At 40.4% G+C, this 20,905-nt stretch overlaps 1 protein-coding gene across 4 annotated transcripts in view; it reads left to right on the top strand.

Annotated features, from left to right (window-relative positions):
* The first annotated feature begins 519 nt into the window (after positions 1–519).
* The window catches only part of RAPH1 (Ras association (RalGDS/AF-6) and pleckstrin homology domains 1), an 86,317-nt gene continuing 65,931 nt past the window's right edge, over positions 520–20,905 (top strand). For 2 of the 4 annotated variants that reach the window (XM_048953004.1, XM_048953001.1), the window contains exon 1: positions 5,606–5,736. The gene's annotated coding sequence lies outside the window, so the exon portion shown is untranslated. Of the gene's footprint in view, positions 868–5,605; positions 5,737–9,375; positions 9,926–20,905 lie in introns of those variants that run through there. The other 2 variants (XM_048953002.1, XM_048953003.1) reach the window with 2 other exon arrangements.

Raw genomic sequence — 20,905 nt, 5'->3', positions numbered from 1 at the left:
CTCGGAAAGCAGCGCGCCCCGCGGAACGAAGGTTTGCTGCGGAGCTCCCGCTCGGGGACACCGTGCCCGCGGGGCGCGGCCGCGGCCGGCTCCTCGGGAGACGCGACCGCGGAATGGCGTGCATTCCCAAGATGGGAGAACGCGTCCCCGCGCGGGAGACCCGCCGGTCGGCACGAGGCGGACGCCGCCGCTCCAGGCCGCCTCGGCCGCGCCTCGCGCCGCGCGTGCCGCCCGCCGCCCCGCTCCGTTCTCGTTCCGCGGAACTCGGCGGCGCGACCCGGCGCGCGGAGGGGCGGCGGCGCTGTGCGGGACCGCGCGCGAATCGCCCGACCGCCCCCCGCGCGCCAACGGCTCCCGCGCGCTAATCGCCCAACCGCCGCTCGCGCGCCGGCCCAACCGTCGCCCGCCCAACGGCCGGCGGCCACCCGGCACCGCGGGGCCCCAGCCGCCCCCCGAGCTCTGGCGGCGGGCCCGCTGGGCGGGGCGAGCCGCAGCCTCGCCGGAAGTGAGCGGCGGGGGGAGAGCCCGGAGCGGCGGCGGGGACTGGGGCGGGAGCGTCGTCTCCGCTGCCGGGCAGGGACGTGCTCCGGCTGCCGGGCGGTTCCGCGCTCGGCGGAAACAAGGAACGGGAAAGGAAGGGAGCGGCAGCGGAGAGCCGGCGGTGGCGGCCACCATTAGCGGCGGGAGGAGGAGCGGCGGGTAGCGGCAGCAGCAGCAGCAGCAGCAGCCGCGGGGGGCTGCGAGGCGGAGCGCGAGCGGAGCTCCGGTGCCGCCGCCGCCAGCGAGAGCGTGCCTGCCGTCTCTGCCCTCTGAGCTGCGGGGGATCGCCGCCGTCCTCCCGCCGGGGACTCCCCGAGCCGGGGCGAGGTGAGCAGGGGAGCCGCCCTCCGCCGGGGGGTGCGCCGCATCGCCTCTGGGGGCCGGCGGCTGAGGGGGAGAGGGCGGGCAGCGCCTTTCCTGCCGCCTCCCTCGGCTCACCGCGGGGTGCGGAGGGACCGCGCCGGGCGGAGGAGCGGGGCGGGGGATCGGCGGGGGATCGGCGAGTCGGCGGCAGCCGCCCCGCGCGGTGCCGGGGGCGTTTCTTTCAAAGCGAGCGTTTGCACGCCGATGGCCGGCGGGGGCTCGCTGTTCCCCGCGTGAGGCGTGCCTCGGAGCGGGCTGGGCGGCGCGGCGGGGCTGCGGTGTGCAGCATCCACACAATGTCAGCTTGGGTGAGCGAGTCCCCACCCTGCGGAGCTGCGGGCGGACGGGTTCCCCCCGCGTGGCGCTGCCGAGCCCGGCCGCTCGGGTCCTTTCTCCCGGCGCAGGAGGGAGCGAGCGCTCGGGGTTCGTCGCGGCGCCGCGGGGCTTTTTTGTTCGTTTGGTTGGTGGTTTCAAGTCCCGCGTCTATTAGTCCTTCTAGCTGTAGGGCTTAGCGAAAGCGGGCTGGCGTGTGGAAGGCGAGGCTGTTGTCTGCCTTGGTTCTCGTGAAGATGTGCGTGTACGTATTTGTATGTATTCATATAGACATGTATCTGCACACTTAATTGCGTCTGGGCGATCATTGGTGCTGGGAGGGGAAGGAGTGTCTGCGTACGTGTGTATCACGTGAGCCTGACACAGGTACGCTGCTTTTCTCCTGCATTCGTGTTAACTGTCGCAAGAAGCCAGTGACTGAGCTGTCAATGTTGGACCATTTGTCTTGGATATGTTGTCTTGTGTGGCAGAAAATAACCATTTAAGTGTTTGGGTGCTGTTGTACCATTTTATTTCATCATTTTTACTGGTAGTGTGACCTATTTTTTTTTAACCTGACTATATCTACTGAGAAGGGAGGAACCTGTCAGTATGTGTAATACCCCTTCTGCTGGAGGGGTAGAGGTGTGCTCAGTTTGGAGCAGTATTCACACAGCTACGATGTCTGGGTTGTCATTCACATGGTGGAGTAGAACTACTGTATGTGGGACTGAAGAATCACACCCACACATAGCTTCATGCTAACCAGAAAGGCCTCTTCTCATCTGTTCCCCCTCACTCCCCTGTCCTCTGATCGGGGATGCAATTACTTATAAAACTCCATTGGGACAAAAAATAAAGTTAGATATTTATTAATAACATTTAATATATCTAAACCAGCAAACCTTTATCTTTTACTATCTGTTTAATCAGCTTTTCTTGACTAAGAAATTTCTTATAAGAACACAAACAGAAAAATCACTAGCTAAATCATCCTCGGAAATGAATGTAAGTTCTGGGAATGCATTAAACAGTAAGATTTAAAGATGTGGATGTATCCGTATTTAATATGCTTATACCCTTGGGTGGGTGTGGCAGATAGCAGAATACAGAGCTGGTATATCGCACCTAACTTGACATAGGATTTTTATCTCAGTGGATGATACTCAAATTGAAGTGTGTTAGGGAGGACTTTTGCTCTAATAGAACAAAGAGGTAAGCAGTACGAAGGAATTGACTTGATACTTTTTCTAGAAATTTCATTTTTAGATAATCAAAAAGCCAAGCCATTTTAAGTAATTCACATGACTTGCAGTGAAGGGTCCTTCTGCCAGTGTTTCTCTGACTCAGCATCAGAGAAAGACAGGAACAGTGCATAACAGTGATTAAAAAAAAAAAACAAAACAAAAAGCATAGTTTGCCAGATGTTAATCTCCCAAAAGATTATTAAAAGTAACATGAGAAGGAACACTGACAGATTTTTGAAATTTTGGTTCTGTTTTCCTTGCGTATCTTGAAGCCATTGCTCTCAGTTTTTAATTCAAAATATTATTTTCCAGCAGAGTGATGAGTTGATGTGAATGCTTTTGAACTTCCTGTGTATTACAACATCCTGCTTTTTTTTTTTTTTTTTTTAGTAAGGTAAACCTTGGTACAGAGAACACCTGTTGATTTACAGGAATGTATGAGACAGCTACCTTTTATAGGTAATGGTTCACACAGTTGATTTTAAGAGGCTTAGTTTTCTCAAGAGCGCATCTCATGATATCTTGGTTATCAGTATTTGTGAACGTCTTTATTTTTCCAGTTCCTCAAGCCACTGAAATTATTTCAGCTGTAGAACCAGTCTGTTGCTGATTCTTTTTTTTGTGTGTGCCATTATGAACACGTGCTCCTTTTCCTCTCCTTCAGCATTCAGGTTTTTTAATAAAGGGTTTCTTCCCCCCTCCAGAAAAGGTGTGATTTCTTTGTGCTCTGTATTGAACATCTTCACGCTCTATGGCTGCTAGAATTTGTTCCTTCTTAAAATGTCTTTCAGCCACTAGAGGGGAAAAAAATATATCTGTCAAACTGGGACAGAGTTAAATCTAACTCAGGCAAATAGTATGAGCAATGAAGATGGATTCCAGGCATGAAATAAACTAGATCACCATTAAGTAGTAGAAAAATGCAAATATCTCAACAAATGAAGCAAAAAATTGCAGAAGTAATCTTTTCTGGTCCATTCACCAGTAGTTTTATTACTGAACTAAATAGATGAGAATTGAAACAATGTTCCAGCTTCTTCTTAATATCTGTTCACGCTGAGAATCCTGCTGGTAATATCTAGAACTTGTTACAGACACACAGCTGAGTGAGAGATGGTCAACTTGTATTTCATCCCTAAGAATAAAGACTTACGGATGCTGGCACTGAGGGGCTTTACACCATTCTGTACAATTGCTGGAAGATGACATGCTGGCTTACAGCTGAACCAGGCAATATCAAGTCAGTTTTACAAAATAGGTGATCAATTTGTCTTTATTACTGACGAAGATTTAAGGTAGCATAGAAACTACAGCAGACTGAGGAGTAGTCAAGTTTACTATATTTCTACGTGGAATATAACTAACTTATGTTAATTTTCAGGAAAGGTAACTTAGAAAGTAGTGTTATGTTATTAATTAAATCCTCCTAAGGATTCAAAATATTTCTCTACCATGATTAGCTGTCACAGGTAATGAGAACACACTTGGAATGCTTTCCATCTTTAGGAATGTCTACAAGGTTAGAGAGTGTCATTGGAGAAAGTAGTGCTGTAATTACCTGTTACAGTAGCTAATCAGATTAGCAAGGAATTAATGTTTCTTCTTGGTCCTCTGCAAGCAATATAACCACCTAAAAACAGTATTCATTCAAAATGGCATCTATTTTCAAAAGGCTAATACCAGGAAGGAGTAGTAAGTACCTAGTTTAAAATACCAGGGAGGGAAAGAAGAAGTGTGGGGGGAAGGCTAGGAATTCCAGAGCTACTATGACAATAGCTTGGAAATTTGTTTAGCCACAGAAATATTTTTATGTGTCACTATATTTCTAGTTTCATCTTATGCATATAAGATGCTGTAGTCAGAAAGATGATTGAGCCTTCATTATTCTGATTTTTGTCTTGCAGAGAGCAGAGTGTAACTTGAAAGTTTTTTTTTTCCCTATGTATAGCCAATTTCTAGCAGATGAGGATTAGAAAGTTATGAAAGCAAGATGGGTAACAATGTTGTCCAGTTCTGATCAGTTTTTAATGTCAGTGTTGTACTTTCATTTAGAGAAGGTTATTGGAAGTTGGAGAACAGTGTAATTTCTCTCAAATGCATGTATTAAGTGGAAAAATATGCTAAATACAACAGGTACACACATCTCCTTCCAGCCTCCTTTATCCTTCATCCTCTCTGATATTTTCTCCATTATGAAGCCTAAAGAAGTGTTGCACAGGGACTGACAGAAGTGATTGTTCATGAGCACATGAGAGTTGAGGGCAGTGATGGCAGCAGGGCGTTTTTCCCTGCTGCCAGCACTAGGGTTGTTTTCTCTGGTCTTTCCCACTCCCCAGAGGCTTCCCCCTGTGCTGTGCTCATAGGCCCTGTGCTGTTCTGTCATACCTTTCTTGCCCTTGCTAGCTGGATTAAACAGGATTGCAACTACTCTGCGCTGAGTTGGTATGTATTACAGTTACTTTTGGTAATTTTTTGTTGTAGCTTTAGGGGTTTTTCATGTGGAACAGTTTAATAGTTTGCTCCTTAAGGAAAAGCTCCTGGTGGAGCTTGTAGCTTTCCAGTGATACATCATATCATATTGTCGTGTATCAGTGGTTTGTGAAAACCACAGTTTCTTCCAGGAAGTCCTGGGATCCTTTTAATAGTTCTACTGCAAGTTTTTTTTAATTTTCTGAGATCTTTTTTCATCACAAAAACCTTTTCAAAAGCATCCTAAACACTTGTTTACTATTTTAATGCAATGGTAACTGGTAAATTTACTTTATCTGCATGTAAAACTTAATTACAAAGGCTAAGCTGTTATTCTGCTCACAAAGAAAAAAAGCTTTTTGTCAGATTCTTGGTAATACCAAAGCACTTGCACATAGACCAATAGTCCTGTACAGAAAGAAAAACAGCACTCACCCAGCTGGGGAATCAGCTTGTGGCTATGCAGCACCCCTTAGCAACAGCCCAGGTCCAAGGGATGCTCTCCCTTCAGTGGCTGGCTCTTATATGAGCCCAGGGGCTCCACCTGTGCCACCCCTCCTGGTCAGCTGGGGAGCACAGGTGCAAACCATCTGCCTGTGCTCCCTGGGCCAGACACAGCCCTGCACCAGGTGCTCCATCACCACTTCAAGTCCTGCCCAAACCGGTCTCCTGCAGTTGTTGAAGTGTTAGAAGTGCAAAGGATGAAATTCAATTGTTGGTAAAATAATTTTGTCTGAAACAGTTGTCTGATAGCATTGTTGCATTTAAATCTCTTCAATGTGTATTGTGGACCTGCCTGCTAAGGGTAAGTGCAATATTAAAAATTGAGTGTGTTACTGCATGTTGTGAAAAGTGGTATCTTTTACAAAATAGAATCTGTGGAAGTGTTGTGTTTTGGAGTTGTGTTGTTGTGTGGAGTTTTGCTTTTTTGGAACATTCAGCTGGTATTGAGACAGTTTTTCCCAAATGAAGTTGTTTTAATCAGTAATAAAAAATGTTGAGGTTCTTTTTCACATTTCTGGTCTTCTTTTCAGTTTTTCTATTGACTGTTATGATAAAATCCTTTTTTTTTTCTTTTTTTTTCTTTTTTTTTCTAAAATGCTTGTGTGATTAACCGTGGAGAAAATATGCTGAAACAGGCAGATTTTCCTCTCTGTTAAAGGGCTGGTAGACTTGAAGTGTGATTTGACTCCAAAGTAGCTGAATTGATCCTTGCCAATATACTTGTACTGAAAAGACAAATGTTCAGAAGGAAACCTTCAGAAGGGTCTCACTTGTTGGCTTTCCATCAATCTCTCTCTTTGTGATGAGATGTCACTGGTTAGATTTCATTACAGGCTCTACAGAAGATAGTGTTAGAAAAACAAATCTATGTATTTTTTTGAGGAAATAAAGTTGCTTCTTGTATCATTTTAAAAATTCCAGTCATTAATCTTTATACCAGTGCATTGTATTTAGGCTGGTATAGCCACAGGTTTGCTTGTATCCTCGGTGGTACTGATTTAATCTTGAGAAGTTTGCCTTCCCTTCAATATCTTCCTAGCAAGTTCTTTATGAAATGGTGTTAATAAGAGCAAAAAGGAAGCAGATGAGATTAGAGATTTTTTCTTCCTTTCTTGGCTGAAATATCTTGAGATCTTACCTAGCTTTAGGGAACGCTGAACTGTTGTGCACTAGGAGTACCCTCCTGAAAAGAAGAGGCTGGGGAGATTTAATCCTTGTACACTCTGTAATCCGCTTCAGATCCATGAAATGCCAGGCTGGTAAAAATTGAAGGGGTGGTGAGTTGTGGTGAAAGATGGAAGTTAACTGGGAAGCTGTTGAGAGAGGTAGAGAGGCTGTACCTTTTTAGACAGTGCTTGTACGCTTTGTCAAAATGAATGATTCTTATATGCCTGGGATGTGAAAGCATTACTTAAAGAAAGACAAACTCCTTTTTTTTGGCCTTTGTTTGCATTTTAAGGTCATTAAAAGGTATTTATCCAGAATTTCAGAGTCCTAATGAATAATAATGCACTACAATTTCATAATTGCATTTGTTTGCACATCCAGGTGACAAATATTATCTACGCTTATTTTTTGTGAAAGCTGGTGTATGAAACTGAAGCTGAATATTACTCTAGCTGAATATTGAAAACAAGTGTTCAAGATGTTTTCAAACATCTCATGAATGAAGCTGCTTTCTGCAGCCTAACAATAATCATCCAAAGGTGAAAATATCATGGGGAGCTTTATTAGTTCTGCAGAAACACCATACTTGCATACCAATTGCCTTAATTTTAATCCTGTGCTTTTCTGCTTCGTCTCTGAACTCACTGCTGGGTACTCCTCTCCTTTATGGCATAGAACAAGAAGAAGAGAATTACAGAATATTTGTATTCCCACCACAAAGTTGAAAGCATGTTATTGTGACCATGATAGCATTCGCTCTGGTTTTCTCATATTATTGTCTGAAAGTATGGTACAAGGATCAGAAGTTCTTAAATTTGAGTTACCTCTGAAGTGTTGCTGTAAGAATGTGGACTCTGTTATGGAAGAGCCTGGAGGGAAAGAAAAATCAAAATAAAACCGAAAAAATAAATAGTGAAGTCATATTATCTGGGTATTTGTGAAGTTAGTGTACGGTTATCCATAACTGTGTATTAAGTAATAGTTTGTGTCCAGATACTGAAGAGCAGTGAGCGCGATGTGTGATTCTGTGAAATCTTCTATCAGCTCTTGACAAGGGGCTGTTCCTGCTAAGTAATTCAAACAGGTAGTCAAGTGCAGATTTGTCTCTGTGTAGTTCTGTAATTGGAAATGGCCCCCAGCAAAGGTTCAGGAATGCGCAGTAGAAAATTTACCTAGAGTGGCTTTACAGTGATGCTGAGTACTGGGCTGTTCTGAACTGTAGCTGCAACCACCTCTCACGTGCAGCGTTGATGTCTGTGTAAATTCATCCACTTGTCATGCGTAACTGTTACCTTTTGTTCCTGGGCTTTTGAAATAAATGAAGGTGGCAGTGCATTAACAAATCAGCCTTTGGGTATTTGATGCTGCTAATGATATTTTTTGTTCTTGTTTTTCTTTGTCCAATTTGTAATTCATTTCTTCTTCAGTCAAAAAAATCTTTTGCTGAAGTGGCCAAACTCCTACAGCAGGAATGAGAGTCTCTTCTTCTAGACCAGCCTGGTGGTCAAGAGAACAGTCTTGAATTTCTTCTATTGAGAGAAGATGACTTTCCTGAGTCTATTATAGCCTCTTTAAAAGCACTTGCTGAGTAATTGCTTAAAGGATACAGACTCTTCTGCCGATGTCTTAAAGCACGAGGCACTGTGTAGGGAAAAAAGGTCACATCTATTCAAACTTTCTTCAGGGTTCAAAGCTCAGGGAGGTTCCTGCCAGTTGCTCTACGTAAGGCACATTGCTGCCGGATTGCATCTCTACTTAAAATAACCCTTCACTCTTTGGTAGTACACTGTGGACTATTCCTAGGCAGTTTCCTGTTCATGTACAATTGCTTTTCATGTCAGACTGACTCGCTTAGTTCATGCCTATATAATGATGAAGCATCTTGCATGGGATTTTTGGTTCTGTGCCAGAAGCCAAACATTCCAAGCTCTTTTTAATTTACTGTTTAGCCATTTTGTTTCCTGCTGTCTTTCTTGCTAGCAGAAGGATCACTGTAATCTTGTTGCGCCTTCTAAACCGGAGTTCACTTTTGTCAGAATCTGTTTTGTTTTGATACAATAAGAAAGCTTTGGGTTTCCCAGGTGCCTGCAGCCAGTTGACTAAAGACATTCGGTATAAATGTGTTTAATAGAGCATTTAAAAATGTCTAGTCATTTGAATTGTAGTTGTCTGATGGCTTTAGAAAAATATTTGTAGCTACTAAATAGTGGTATTTTAGTTAAGCAACAGGAAATTAAGTAGTTTTCATTCACTAGTAACTTAGCAAAGTGGTAATGGTGACTGGAACTTGTCACTTCCTTTGGCCATCTCCCAGCATGTCACAGGTCAGGAAAACAGTTCTGCCTGAAGCTGGATAACAGACGATCGCTCTTATTTTCACCTCGACTCAGGTATATCTATCAATAAGTAACTTAGTGATATCTTGTAATCAGTTCTGTGAAATATGAAGACTTTTTGTCAGACTGATGTGAGTACCAACAATAAATTCACAGAATCACAGAATTGTAGGGGTTGGAAGGGACCTCCAGAGATCACTGAGTCCAACCCCCCTGCCAAAGCAGGTTCCCTACAGCAGGTCTCACTAAATATTTGGTTGCTCTGGGTTAGAGAGCTCAGAGATCCTCTCTGAAGTGCGTAGCAGAAGTGAAGTCTTATTTTCAGTAATTACATGAAAGGAGCGCCTCATAGAAAAGCGTGACTGTTGTCCTCCTTTCTAGCAGCTGGCAGAGCGGAAAATCGAAGCAATAGGGAAATGAATGAAATTCTTAAGAAGAACCACATATTCATGTCACATTTCTGAAAGTGAAGCATGCAGTGTCTTCATGAAGACTGCTCTGTTTTAACTAAATTCTCACTGGTAGAGCAGCATACAGCTTAAGCTTTTGTGCTTACTATCCTAGTTAGTGATAAATCACAGTTTCCTGTTTAAAATGCAGCAGCAACAGCAAGAAACAACCACTCAAAAGCTTGTGGTTAGATTGAATGAAACTTTCTATTGTTGTATTGATTATTCCTATTTAGTTTCAATTTGTGCAAGAGCTTCAAAAAGCTCCTCAAAACCAAATAAACAGAAAAAAGCCCTTGGAGTGACTTACTACTGCTTTGTAATGACAAACCCTAAATTATCTTTTATCATGTGAAATGGAATATTCCTGGAATGACTAACGCGCATTGAAGGGTTGAAAGTTCAGAGTAAAGCAAACAAAGTATTTTCAGACTGTGCACTTTCAACTTCAGTGGTGTTTCGTTTCTGAAATGCAATGCCTTAAGCGTCTCTCTTAGAAGAGACGGATTGTTTAATCTTCATTCTCCTGAAGTACCAGGTAATATTTACAGCTGTCATGTAGGAACTTAGCTTGGGTAGACTGTTACTCCCCAAGCTTCTGGGTGTGAGTTTCTGTCTTTATTTCTGGGCCTAGATCTCTCAAAAGTATACTAGATGAGCATGGCCTTCAAATTTAAAATACACATAATATAGGAAAAATGTTTTCACTCAAATTATTTTCATTTAAAGCACAGGCAGTTTGCTGTTGTAATTGTCATGAAAAGAGTTTATATTTAATTGTTGCTGCTTGCTTTCTAGTCTGAGGGCTAATCTAAGTGCACTACCCGAGGAACATTACTGTATTATTTGTAACATTTGAAGTTATTCCTCCTATCTGTAGCACCTTCTGGTGGTGGAGGTCTAGACTGATTCTTGTGAGCTGCATGCTTTCCATTTTGAGGATGTCTGCATGAATTGTTGCATCGCTACATGCCGTGACAGTGGGCCAGCTACATTTTGTAACATTGCATTAGCATTTGTGAAACAAGGAGTCCCATACCAGTAATATAGTAGGTCAGAGGTGTTAGTAGGGCAATGGGGAATGTGCTGGTTTGGTTTGCAGTGTTTTACCAGGACCTTCTTTTAGTTTCTTGGACTTGCAGGGCATAAAATCCTCCATACGTCCTGAAGTTGGTTCCCATCCATTTAATTTTTTTTGATTCTTGAAGGCACAAGATCTTCCTTCTGTTTAGAATCGCCTGAGACTGGAAGGTCAGAATCCCCTTTCCCCCCTTTTTATTTTTTTTTTAATTTATTTTGTATTTGTGATCATTGTTAACTGTCTGAGGTGAGGTTTGTCTTCCCTTTGATGTATCTGTTGCCAGGCTGTGAGCACTTTAAGAGTAACATTTCCATGTATCTGATAAAACGTGATAAAATGTTGCAAGGCTTTGCTTAGACTCCTACTCCAGGTAATGCCACCTGAATTTTTGTTTTGCTATTTTGACTGAATTGGGAAGTGAGATAAATGGCCGGTTGTGCTCTCATGAAAATGTTGAAAGTGACAGCTGACCTTATGTTGTCTGCATTCTTTTTGCCTTCCAGTATGGTTTTAAATACTTGATTTTACAACTGAGCGTGCTTTCTCTGTGTTACGATGTGCCATAGCAGTTGAGAAGGCATGGCCTGCCAGCAGATTTGGCAGCTGCTTCTTCATTCCTAAAATGACTTTTGCTGGTTTGCTTTCCTTAAAATGTTGGTATTTAAGCAAGGTTCAGTGTTTAGCAGCAATATGGTCACTCAAGCTAAATCATTGGGGCAGTGATAGCTGTTGTTCAAAACTAGTACTTGGGGTGGGAAGCTTTTTTATTATTTTCTAATAGTATATAATTTGGAAAATGTAGGTGGCTAACCAGTTAAAATGCTTGATTTGTACACTTTTAGGTAAGAAAATCTTTTAATCTTGCTTGACACTAGTCTTTATGGTTATTTGTTAGTGCCATGATTATTAAGCTAAGGAAGACCGCTTCATGTGGGAACTGAAGGTGAAAGAAGCCCTGCATTTACTCAGTATTTTTTGTCACTTCTGAAGTTCAGCTTGTCTCTGCAGTGTTACTACTATCCTTTCACTGGAGCCAGCAGGGTAGCAGCTGTCTGATCCTGTGTGCATTGAGAATTGTCTGTATACGTGCAACTAGTTTGAAGTTTGGTTTGAGGCTTCTTTATTAACAGTATTAAAAAAATGATGATCTTCCTGACACTGCTGTCATGCAGCCTGGTATTTAACGGATTGAGAATCTAATGGATACAGATCAAGAACTGTGTAGTTCTCATACTTTTTTTTACCATTTAACTTAATACATTTTATAGATCATGCTTAGAAAATCTGTTTGTAACTAACTCCGGTCTTTCTCTTTCCGAAGATGGGACTGAAATTATGCCTATGGCTCTCCACTCTCTAAATAATTGATTTGTACCTTCAGTATATTGCTTATCTTTTTTTAGTGCCTTGAGGAATATGATATTACTTAAAAAGAGGAAGTTGGGTCTGCCACAGAGGAAGCATTATATTATGGATTAAATGCTGTCTTTGTCTTTTTTTCTACTGTCTCTCTTGTTACATGTATGCTTTTTTTTTCTTTATACAGTTTCTCAGCTGTGTTGCTGAGAGCTGTATTAGTTTGGGACATTCTGTGTGTAGTTCTCTGGTCCTCTTTTCAGCTATTGATCTTGGAATGTTTGCTTCTGCAATTCTCAATTTGAAACTGGATAGGTAGAAAAGTACTCTTCTTTCTGTTCACTACTGCTTCCTGTATTAGATCTTATATTCGCGTGTGTGCTCTGAAGTTTTGGCTAGAGGTGTCCAACAGGAGAGACTATGAATGCTGAGAGTTGGACAAGAATGTTGTTCTTACATTCCCCATCTCAAAATGTACATAAGGGAGATTGGATAGTATGATTAGCTGTATTCCTGTACTGTGTTACCTGCATGTCCTCTCCCACTGGGAGAAATCCTTCTGACACACTACAACTGAGAAATGGATTAGCAACGTGTTACCCATAACTTGCTTGCATTTATTTATTTTAATAGCAATTTTCAGGAATAAATGGAGCCGGGAATTAACCTTAGTTAGCTTAGAGAGCTGTGAATGATGTGAAACATTGTAACTTTAAAGATTGCTATCCTGTATGTAGGTTGAAAACTTCCCATCAGTGGAGATTATATCATCTGAAATCAGAGTCCTTTTTGTGACATGCATGCAGTTAATAATTAGTAGACTATCCTTTGTTGTTTTATCCATGTTTACTCTTCAGGAGCTGCTTGAGTTGGTTTGGTAGTAAGATTGATATTGTTGTTTAATAATGACACCCCAAGTTAGAAATATGAATCCAGATTTTTAAGCATGTCTTTGGCTTTTCTTATGGAATCTTAGAAAACTTAGAAAACACTTAGAAAAGAGTGTCTTCTTTACTAAGTTTTGTATAGTGTGATGAGAATTTTCTACCTGTAACATTAAGTTGTAAATGTATTGAGGAATATTTTTCTGTTCTTCTGCCATACCTTACTGATGCAGAAAGTTTTGGTATTTGGAAGAGTCTTGATTTGGACATGGTGGATTCTTGATAAAAGGATTTTCTTTCTAGAGTTTGGATCTTGCATACTTGGTCTGCAGAATGATACTGGTATTCTGTTATGTGCATGAGCCAGAGATCTTAATTTTAGATCTGTTTCTCAAATGCTGGTGTCTGAAGTTCCCAGCTGCAGATGCTACACCCTGCCTTTTTGCTTCCCTTCCTTATAGAACTGATGCAACTGGTTGTGGGACATTCTCTGGCTTATGATTAAACCATTTTGTCTCCAGATCCTGTAAATGGTTGCACTGAATGGGTAGTGACAGTGATATACAAGTAGTGCTGCCAGGTGTGCATTCCTGGCAGTAATTCTCAGCATTGTTGCTGTGGGACCAGCCAGTCCGTTCCCTTAATACCCAAGAGGATCCGCTGGCAGTTCTGAAGCATCACTTACATCTGTTCTGCCTGCTTACTAACACCTAGGTGTGGAGTCACCCACTGCTGATAGTACTAGCTACTTTCCAGGAAGTAAGTGATGAATTTCGGAGAGTTTCTTGATTAAAACTTCCGTGTTTACCTTGATCATTAATTTAAGGAATGGCTACCATACTGGCATTGCACTGATTATGGTTCTGTCAAGCTTTTGCTATGCTGCTGTATATTCTATATACTACTATATATGTTCTGTGTATACTACCGTATGCCTCTATGCATTTTATTATCAGATGTGCAACAAAGACATGAGAGTCAACGTATCCCAATATGATATGTAGTGAAAACAACAGCGTTCTGCTGTTATAATTTTTTGATCTCTCTAATACAGCTGCTGCTAAAAAGCGGTGGTTGTGAATACTAACAGTTCACCCTTGGTCCATGTGACCAGCTGTGTTTAGCACTGCAATAATACCAGTGTGTGGAAATCTTTCCGAACTTTCTTCTACTAATTTCTGAGCTTCTTTTTCTTTTAACTACAGAAGGTGGGCTTTTCTCAGTTGTTTTTCTTTACTTGAGAAGGGAAGGTTTTTTATCTTGTTTGTTTGTTTGTTTAATATATATTTTGAATGTTTGTTTTCCCAGTCTTCAACTTGTAAAATCAAATTTTAAATTGAATACTTCCCCTTGTATATAACATCATCCAGTTCAGCATTAACTATTGTAAGTGGAATGTTTCTTGTTTTTTTTTTTAATACCACTTTTCTTCCCTTTGCTATCACTTCCTCTTGGAAAAAGAAGACCTAAGTTGCTTTAGATCAATCAGAAGACTTACATAGAGAATGTTGGATTTTTCTGGTTACGCATGTGCAAGTCCATGGATTGTCTCCTGCATCCTGCATATAGTTTAGTCTTAACCTTTTTCCTATGATGGGAAGCAGAAATCATCTGGTTTCTTTCAGTAGTTGATTATGAGAGGGGTTTGATGTGTTTATACTTACATGGGAGCTTTGCATGAGAAATCTCCAGTGCCAAAATGAAGTGGTTGGGATTAGTCATTTCAGCAGTTTTTTGAAGGTCTTTGCAGTGGGAAAAACCTAATTTGTGGGGGGAAAATATCAGTAGAAGAAGTTAGGAATAATGCTAAATGCCTCGTTCGCATCTTTCATCTAATTCTAACTTCGCATAACCTACAAACTGAATTTGTGCACGATCTTTTGTGTTTAAGCATGACACTGTTAACTAGAATATTTTTAAAAAATTATGTCCCAAGGTTAGTTTTGTGGCATTTGAAATAATTTACTTAGCGATCAACAGGAATAGGGGCCTTCCTACACTTTTCTTCTGTTTCTGTTCCTAAACTTTATTACATGTTTCTGTTGTCTTTGACCTGATTTCACAGTCTGATTCTTCTTTCTTTCTTTCTTTCTTTCTTTCTTTTTTCTGCCCCAACGTGCAATATCAATTTGACATTAAGTTCCGTTTTATACAGAAATATGCATGGAGAAGATATATCAGAACTCCTTAGAAACCATTAAGTCTGCATTAAGTTTAGTTGTTGAACTGAGGGCCGTGGTTAATATTGGTGATGGCTGGACAGTTGAACCGGGTGATCTTGGAGGTCTTTTCCAACCTTGGTGATTCTATAAATGGCTCAGATATTGGTGGATAATTTCTGTGCGTAATGGTTTGTTATTATTTGACCTGTTTAAAACTGTAGCTTTGAATTATGTCCAAGCCTTTCAGCCACTGAGTGACACATACTGTAATTTAATCTCTCATTCTTCTCTTGATATGGCTATGTGCTATGAAAATTCAGATGCCTTGTATGTTATGAAGTTGACTCTGTTGTTTCCTTTATTATTTTATTTTTAGCATGCAAAGTTAACTTCCCTCACTTATGCTCAAAGCCAATCAAGTTCTGTTTCATCAGGCTGCAGTGTGAAAACTCATTCTCCTCATGAAATATTTCATCCAGGATCTAGCTCTATAATGGTACTTGTGCCACGCTGTCATCCTGAAGAGCAATGAAAGTGTCCTTGCATGTTAGACTTAAAATTAAAAAGTGCTAATCATGTTCTGAAAATACTTTACATAAGTTAGAATATTTATTTTAAAATCAGATTTTCTTATGTTTGTTGGTTCTCCTGATGTGTCACGTTAATTGAAAAGATGAAGTTTACTTTGTTCTGATGTTTCTTCTTTTAAGAAGTTTCTTGTTTATTTTTGAAGATTGGGAGTCAAGAATTTTAGGTCTATTTTTACTATTGTACAGAAGGAGAGGGGAGATTAATTTCAAGGGATACCTTAATGAAAGAGCTGCATTTTTAGCTGCACAACTATGTTCTGTAGCCATCCCTCTGCGTACCCTGGTGTTAGTCAGGTGAATTACCTGCTTGATGTATGTAGTCGAGATGCCCCAACCTGGATGAAAGGGGCAAGAGCAGTAGTACATCATTCTTGACATGGAACGATGTCTCTAATTCTGAATATGGAGTATGACAGGCAGAGTATGGCACTTGTGCTGGACCTCACTGCATTGCAGTGTTGTCCTCCTGCAGATGGAAACAGATGTGTGGCACAAGAAAATGAGGCATTCTTTTACAGTCTGAATGTGATCCATGGCAGAAGTTATTCACAAATAGGCATGTATATAAAAAATTACATTGCATATTTTAGTAGTGCTGCTATTACTGCCAGGTTATCTTGGGATGCAGTTAGAACATGCGAAAATCCCAGATAAACTGAACGAAATCTGTAATGCTGCCAAAAGACTTATTTTCCTGGATCGTAAAAACTGTTTTGATTTGTCACAAACTGACCCTTAAAGGTGAGCTAGGTTATAGCTCCTGTCAGCAAAACTTGATGAATACTTTGGAAAGATTACAGGAATAAGTTGCCAGCAACTTCTAGATCTAAAGGGACATTTGGAGATGTAAAGACAAATATAAAAACAGTTAAAGCAATTAAATACTTGTGGGGTTATTTTTTGTTTGTCAAATAATCTGAATGGAATTTCAGCCAATGGCAATCTTCCAGATAATTGACGCCTCACTGTTAACAATCAGTAGCAGTAAGACTGTATGTTAATGGAGTGTTCCACAAGCATCTGGATGCACTTTTTGATTGAATTTGGACAAAATGCAGGAGACAAATACAATTAGAAATTGTTTTGCTTTTAAATATTAAGGTGCTAATGAATTAAAGTATGTATTATAATGTGGCTTTTAAACTAGCCCATCATCTACTTTTGAAATAGTAGACGTTTCTGTTCTGTGGCTTATTCAGCTACAACAAATCAATGCAAATCAGTTCTGTCTTGCCAACCCTTGTCCTTAACAAGATGTGAATGTGTTCCAACTAATTACCATTTCTTGTGTCACAAATGACATTCCGTATGCAGTGTGGTCAACTCAGTTCAGCTGCTTTCAGCAGTAAAAATGCCCATTGTGGCACACATTCTGCTTGCGGAGTTCTGTTCTGTTCTGTAGTTTATTCATCTGGCTCAATTCTTAGGGAGGCCTTTATACCCAAGAAGATATTTTGGAGGAAACAAAAATAATTGTTCTTTTGGGACACTGAGGAAAAACTCTTTACTGCCAAGCTTGCCAAATTGTTACACAGCTGTTAAGATGATATAATGGCTTTTTTGTTTGACTAAGTTTGTAAATATGAACTTCCTTCCGCCTGCATTTATAAATAATGTAGCTGCAGGCAGAGAAAATTTTTTTCCGAATTTTTGTTGAGGTAGAGCATCTATACAATGCTTACATATTTACATACACAGTTCATATTTGATTGAAATGGATGACCCAATTTTCTGTGAACTAGGTATAACCTCTTCCCGAGTCCCACCAAAGGAATGTATGTCCTGGTTTTACGCAGCAGAAAAATACTCATTTGTGACAGTTGTTGAACAGAATACCCTTAATTCCAGGAGGTGTTTGCTGTGGTGAAATTGCAATATAACCTACTTAGACTTTAAAAAATCGGCTCAGAGTGGTTAGTAGATACTATTTCTTTTGTGTATGTCTGGTGTTCCTGCATTTGTTGTGAAGCCATGTTTCCTGCTGTTTTCCAAATTGTAGTGGAGGAAATGACAGCACTGGTGATCAACCTTACGGGCACAGGCTTCAGTAGTTTGGAAAGGAACTGTGATTGACTACAGTGATACTGTAAGCTGAGGTAATGTTTTGACTTAAGAAGGGCACGGCTCTTTGAGCACTGATGCAAAATCAGCGTGTCTTACAGTATAAGTCTGCATCTAGCACTGATTTTTCTAACTCATCTTTAATATTTAGAAATTACATGTAATTATGTCTATGTGAGGATGTGGCTGTTTACAGTCTGTGGGAAAGAAATTGGAGGTAGCATGTTTTGATAGTAAATAACATACATCTATCAATGTTCCTGTATTTGGCTGCTGAGGACTCTTTGGGAAGGTGCTATGTGGTGAAGGCATTGAGCCATACTGTAGGGTACCATTCTTAATATCTTTGAGAGCTTCAGAGCTCCAGACTTTTTGTGATCGCAGTTCAGTTATTGTAAAAGGGTATTAATGCCCCACATGGGTGAATGCCAGGGATTGTCTCCTGGTCCCTATAAATTTGTGTTTCATGTGAAAATTAGACTATTATACAGTCCTATTCAGTTGGTCTTACCTTGGTGTTAGAAACTGCTCGTGTACCTTTAGTATTTAAAGCAAATAACAAGCAAAAAAAAAAAAAAAAAAAAAAAACCCAGAAGTTTGAATGGAAAAAATTTTGTTAGCCATGCCACTTTCAGATGGTGGCCTTAAGAGTAGCCACAAATCATACAAGTGGTGAAAAAAATTTTTAAAAGTTTGATTTACCTTAAACTTAGTTTAGCCAACTCTTGGCATTAATTTTCTCTTTGCCATCTAAAATCTGAGTTCCGTTTATCACTTTCACGCAGCATTAAACTTAGATGACAAACGAGAATAATAGGATACGGAGTGGTAGAACTTATAATCTCCTTGAAATACTGTTTTTGATGTGGAACACAGTGTGCAGTGTACATATGCCCCAGTATAAGGCTGCCTTCAATCACTTGCTTTGGATTATGTTCCTTCACTGAATAAAATTGGGGTAGTTAGTTTTAACCAAGAAACTTTAAAAAAAAAAAAATTCAGATTTTTTTAAATTATTCTGTTTGTGAATGGCAATACAGAGTCCATCAGCTCACATTTTGGTTTTTTTGTTATTGTTGTTTTGCCAATTCCCCTCTCCTTTGTCTCCCACCTCCTCTTGATGTGCAGCACCAAAGCAGTCTACTGTCTTAGTTTCCATGTGCAAGAAAAACTCCATTCACAAAGCTGTGGAGTGTGTTGGCAGCAGACTTTCCAGACAGTACTTGTCTATTTGACTCGGGTGCTGAGCCGTTTAGACAAGGCCTCTGCAGTGTAGGATCTGAACAGTGTTTCCTTAGGAATGCTGGCCTGATCCCTGTGAATTAAAATCTTTCTGTTGTAAGTCCTTCTTTAACAAGATTCAGCTGTCAGCTTTGTCCTCCATAGTTGTCCTACTGTATAGAAATGTCATGTTCACGTCCTTGGTGATAAGATTTGCACTTTCTTTTTCCAGTGGAAACTGATTTTTTTTTTTTTTTTTTTTATGTTGTCAGGAATCCGTGCTTTAAAACATTGGTTCTGTGTTAAATATTTACATTCTGCCTTAATCTCCGCAATTAAATCCTAAGTCAAGTCATTTTGATGTGCATCAGTTGGTGCTTAACTGGCTTTTAGAAAAGGTCTCAAACCTTTTACATAACGAAAACCTTTTTATGTTGAGAGTGCTTTATTGTTTAAGCTTTTCTTTCCGGGAAGTAGAGTCCACTGCTAGTGTTCTTCCCTCTTCTCTTCCTCAGGCTCTGCTGCCATGATTTATTTAGAAGCTGAAGTAATGCAGCTTTTCAGCATGAAAGTGTATCTGTATAGCACATATTAAGTGTACAAAATTAATTTCTTAAAATATTTTAATAAATTTGGAGTTTTGTGAGACATAAATTGGAAAATAAGAACAGTGTTCAGTGGACAGCACTTTCATGCCTATTAATTGGCCATGTCAAATTTGATACCTTTATACTTTTCAGCCTTCATCAGTGATGAGTGAGCCATTCTGTATCAGCCCAGGCTTTCTCATTTTCAGAAATTCATACAGGCTTAGTTGGAGAATAGTGGTGGAATTACTACAGACTTTGATACTTTACTGGACCAGGTGTCTCACAGAAGTTCCTTTGGGATTTGAGGTCACTTCTGGAATGGCTCCTCTCTTTCTGAGGAGAATGAGAGCAAGTACTGAGAAGAGTTTTTGTATAAGTATGGGACTTCTTTTTTTTTTTTTTTTTTTTTTTCTCCTTCTTTTTATAGGGTTGTCAGTAAAACAGCTTAGATTCTGCCATATCAACAACAAAAGAGTGAGCTGTAGTTCTGTAGTTAATGCAACAGGAAGTTGACCTTCTGTTTTTATTGCATGTGAGGTTAATAGTGATAATGAAATTTTGCTTAATCCTGTTTACTTCCAAATGATCTCTTAGTCTTTCATATAATAGAATACTATTAGAACATGTATATAATAGAATTTCTACTAGAATCCAGCCTTTCTGTCCAGTCTTGGCTCCTGGAAGTTCTCTCTGCCGTGTTCCATTTTGGTGTTTCTCCTAGACTCTGTGTTCTCCTCAATGCAGTCCTTCCAAGTCTCCGTCAGGATGCAGATTCTCCATGGAAAACTCCTTACATATTGTATCTGTATTTTCTGGTAATGTCCTTGTGGATTTCCCCTGCCAAATTAGTTATCCTTCTCTGCCATGTACCTAAAGAAATTACACATTCTTCTGCATTGAAGTAGGTGTTGAAACAATAATGGGTGTAGAAGTGGATTTATGTGTCTGCTTGCAGTTTGCATTGAAACTGGGGGAGAGAAATTGACTGCCAATTTGAATTCCCAATAACTTTGTCTTGCTAGTGGTTTAAAATGCAAAATTAATTGCTCTGGTATAGCTTGTGGTTTAGATAAGCGTAGTTTTTGTTTCACTATTATTGTTCTTTTGCTCAACTTGTTAGGAAGGGATTTAAAGTAAAGCAGATGTCTTGTAAGTTAAGTTGTGTTTTTCCTTTTCTTTGATAATGTCTCAGCCAAAAGATTATTTCCCTATTCATCCTCAAAACATTTTTTTCAAATGTTTGATGACTAATGATAAAACCGTGCTCAAAATGTGCTGACTCATAAATGCTAATAATGAAATGTTAGTGTACTTCAGGTTTCAAATTTAAGTTGTGAGTTTTCTGAAAAATAGGAGGACGTTTTATGGAGATGGTATTTCCAGCTGTTCATAGTGCCTTCTTTACATCTGTTTTTAAAAGTCAGACCAACTATCCTTGAGGTACTCTACCGTCTGACCTATGAATCTGGGATGGGGAGCAGAACAAACCCCCACAGTTCATGTGGAAATAGTCCAGATGGAGTTGTAGGTCTCTGTCTCAAGTCTGTGGGACCAGATGGGATTCACCCAAGGG

Source organism: Lagopus muta, chromosome 8 (genome assembly GCF_023343835.1).
Source record: "Lagopus muta isolate bLagMut1 chromosome 8, bLagMut1 primary, whole genome shotgun sequence".
In the NCBI taxonomy this organism is placed as follows: Eukaryota; Metazoa; Chordata; class Aves; order Galliformes; family Phasianidae; genus Lagopus; species Lagopus muta.
The sequence above is the reverse complement of the archived record's forward strand: the minus strand, read 5'-3'. Positions and strand labels throughout refer to the sequence as shown.